The following is a 3,782-nucleotide window of genomic DNA, read 5'->3' as shown; positions in this document are numbered from 1 at the left end:
GAAGGTTTCTCTCTAGCTGTTCTTTTATGTATTGAAGATGACCATGATATGCAAGGTTTTACTATATTCATTGCATTCATAGGGTTTCTCACCTGTGTGTGTTATATGTTATTTTATGGTATATGAGAACACTTTTACACGAAAAGCCTTTAACATACTGAATACATCCTTAGGGTTTCTCTCCATTATGTCTTTTCTGTATTTGAAGATGACAGCAATGAACAAAGTCTTTACCATATTAGTTACATTCAACAGGATTTTCCGGACTGTATGTTCTTTTATGTATTTGAGAAGGACTCTAATATGCAAAGACTTTACCACATTGGTTACAGTCATAAGGTTTCTTTCTTATATGTGTTCATTTATGTATTGGACATCATTGTTTTGTGCAAAGGCATTACCACATTGGTTACATTAAAAAAGGTTCTCCTTGTGCATTTTCTTTTATGATATTGGAGACCACTACTTTGTAAAAAGCTTTGCCACTTTTGGTACATTCAGAAGGTTTATCTCCTGTATGTGTTTATGTATTTGGAGAGAACTGCTTGAAGAGGCTTTAACACATTAAATACATTCATAAAGTTTATTGCATGTATGTGCTGTTCTCCTTTGTATTTGAAGGCCACCATTTTGTCAAAAACTTTTCCGCATCGGTTACATTCATAGAGTTTCTTAACTGCATGAGTTCCTTTATATATTTAGAGATCACTGCTTCAGGCAAAGGATTGAACATATTGATTACACTCATAGGATTTTTCTTCTGTATGTGTTCGTTTATGTCTTTGGAGAGTACTCCTTCTTGCAAAGGCTTTACCACATTGGTTACATTCAAAAGGTTTCTCTCCTGTATGTGTTCGTTTATGTCTTTGGAGATGACTCTTTCCTGCAAAGGCTTTACCACATTGGTTACATTCATAGGGTTTCTCTCCTGTATGTGTTCGGTTATGTATTCGGAGATAACAGCTTTGTACAAAGGCTTTACCACACTGGTTACATTCAAAAGGTTTCTCTCCTGTATGTGTTCGTTTATGTCTTTGGAAATTACTGCTTTGTATAAAAGCTCTACCACACTGGCTACATTCATAAGGTTTCTCTCCTGTATGTGTTCTTTTATGATCTTGTAGAGTACTCCTTCTTGCAAAGGCTTTACTACATTGGTTACATTCATAGGGCTTCTCTCCTGTATGTATTCGCTTATGTATTTGGAGGACACTGCTTTGTACAAATGCTTTACCACATTGGTCACATTCATAGGGTTTCTCCCCTGTATGTGTTCTTTTATGTTTTTTGAGACCACTGCTTGCTGCAAAGGCTTTACCACATTGGTTGCATTCATAGGGTTTTTCTCCATTATGAGTTCTTTCATGCCTTTGAGTATGACTCTGATATGCAAAAGCTTTACCACATTGAATAAACTCAGAGGGTTGCTCTCCAGTACAACTTCTTTCATGCCTGCAAAAACAATTGGCACATGTGAAAACTTTCATACATTCATTGTACTGATGGGTCTATTAATCTGTATGAATTCTTTTACAATTTAGTTTAATTAAAAAGAGCAATCTGATCTTAATGTTATATCACCTTGTTTACATTCAAAGGTGTTCTCCTTCATTATGGGTAGTTTTACATCTTTGAAGATTCATGGAATGGGAAAAAAATTGATTATCTGGTGTACATTTATACCATGCTTTTTCTATAAGAGGTTATTCACATATTTTATAAGAACAAGAAGAACTCACAGCATTTGCAGACTGGTTGCATCCATAAATTTTTCTATCATGTGAGTCATACTACATTTGGAACATGAAACAATGCAAACAGAAAATTTTCTACTTCCCTAATTCTAATAAAGATTTTTAGCAGTTTGAGTTGGTAAATGTCCACAATAATGTTGGGAAACTATTTATAAACTTATAGCACAGTTAGAATGCCTACTCTAAGAGGGGTGTATTGCATATCTTCTAATTGTTCTGGAAAAGAGAAAGGTATGGCCAGGCAGTGGTGGCGCATGCCTGTAATCCCAGCACTTGGGAGGCAGAGGCAGGCGGATTTCTGAGTTCGAGGCCAGCCTGGTCTACATAGTGAGTTCCAGGACTGTCAGGACTACACAGAGAAACCCTCTCTCAAAAAACCAAAGAGAGAGAGAGAGAGAGAGAGAGAGAGAGAGAGAGAGAGAGAAAGGTATGTTGCTTCTTTCAATATTTGTATGTTCACATGGCTTGTATCTTTTGTGACCTATGACATCTATATTAAAAGTAGTCTAACAAGTGAAAGGTTTCCACATTACACTCAGAGTTTGACACTTTTTTCCTAATAGAGATGTGGTTTAGGGATTAAGGTTTCTCCACAAAGCCATCCTTCAATCTCATAAATAGTTCATCTCACTAAATTTAGCAATGTTATTACAACTATACCATTATTCACAGAATTACTATGGATTATTTGCTTATTACTAGGTTTTGGACATACACTTATTACCTGATCAAAGTTTTTCCCTTTTGCAATAACTAAGTCATATGAGACAGAACAGACTTGTACTTCTATAGCATGGTTCTACTGGGCTTGATTCAAAGAGTGGCATATCAGTTAAACCATTGTTTCTGTGTCTTTGAACTTAAAAACCTCCTTGCAAACACAAATTGGATACCAGCCAAAAACATACATGGTCTTGTGAGGTTTAATAACCATTCATAACTTAAAGATGTGCTTATTTTACCCTAGTGGTTTTATTTACAACTTGCAGCACATATTAAACTTTCTTCATAGGCATCTTCTTATCAGTTTGCACATGAATATTACCTTCCATGACATCTAGAGCTTTGAAAATGGTCTTCAGTAGTATGTTCTTTCCAAATGTAGCCTAAAATATGGTACCAAAGAAAGTAGGTTACATGATTGAAAACTAGGCAACATTTAAGTTACTAATTAATTGAACTTTAGAACCATGTCTGATTTATTCACCACATTGTTCGTCATTCTCAACTGAAATTATAAAAAAAAATAACAATAACAAAGAAACAATATTACCTATAGCTGTGAGATTCTTATAGGTCTCTAGCATTACATCTCTGTAGAGACTCTTCTGAGAAGGATCCAGCAAAGCCCACTCTTCCCGAGTGAAGTTCACATGCACATCCTCACAGGTCACGATATCCTAAAAGATCCAATATGTGTGTATATAAGAAAGTATGATATTGACAACAGTGTAAATGTGTACTTCCACATGAATAGTTGCTGACTGACATGTCAACCCACACAGTAAGCAAACAGCCTTTAACAGTTGAACAACAACAAAAACTTAAGTAAATGTAGAAGCAAATAAATGATCTATGAGAACCTGATGCCCCTGTATTAAGATGTTGGGTATGGGACCATGTAGAATCCTGCCAGACTTTCCTCTCTTTCTGTTCCCTAAGATCCAGTACATGAGGGTACCCTTAAGATTGCAGTTTCCTCTCACCTGTCCATGCCTCTTGTAGATACAAAAGACCATTTCCAACTTACCTTCTCTTTTTGCTCCATCTCTGTCTGAGCCCTGAACTATGGGCAGAAACACCCTACTCAATCATAGGCCAGTCCTCCAGAAGACTAAGCAGTCTGACTAAAGACCCATCTGACTATCTGTTACCCAAGACCCAGTTCTCACAGTTGCCTAAAGCTCTGCAACACAGTATCAGGGAACTTTTGCCAGGCTTTGCGGTGGCATACGCCTTTAATCCCAGCACTTGGGAGGCAGAGGCAGGGGGATTTCTGAGTTTGAGGCCAGCCTGGTCTACAGAGTG

At 36.9% G+C, this 3,782-nt stretch overlaps 1 pseudogene; it reads right to left on the bottom strand.

Annotated features, from left to right (window-relative positions):
* Positions 1-238: 238 nt before the first annotated feature.
* Positions 239-3,148, bottom strand: LOC114626594 (annotated as a pseudogene).
* Between the last annotated feature and the right edge of the window lie 634 nt (positions 3,149-3,782).

This window comes from Grammomys surdaster, unplaced genomic scaffold (genome assembly GCF_004785775.1).
Source record: "Grammomys surdaster isolate TR1022 unplaced genomic scaffold, NIH_TR_1.0 238, whole genome shotgun sequence".
NCBI lineage: Eukaryota > Metazoa > Chordata > Mammalia > Rodentia > Muridae > Grammomys > Grammomys surdaster.
This window is presented reverse-complemented; position numbering and strand designations above follow the sequence as displayed.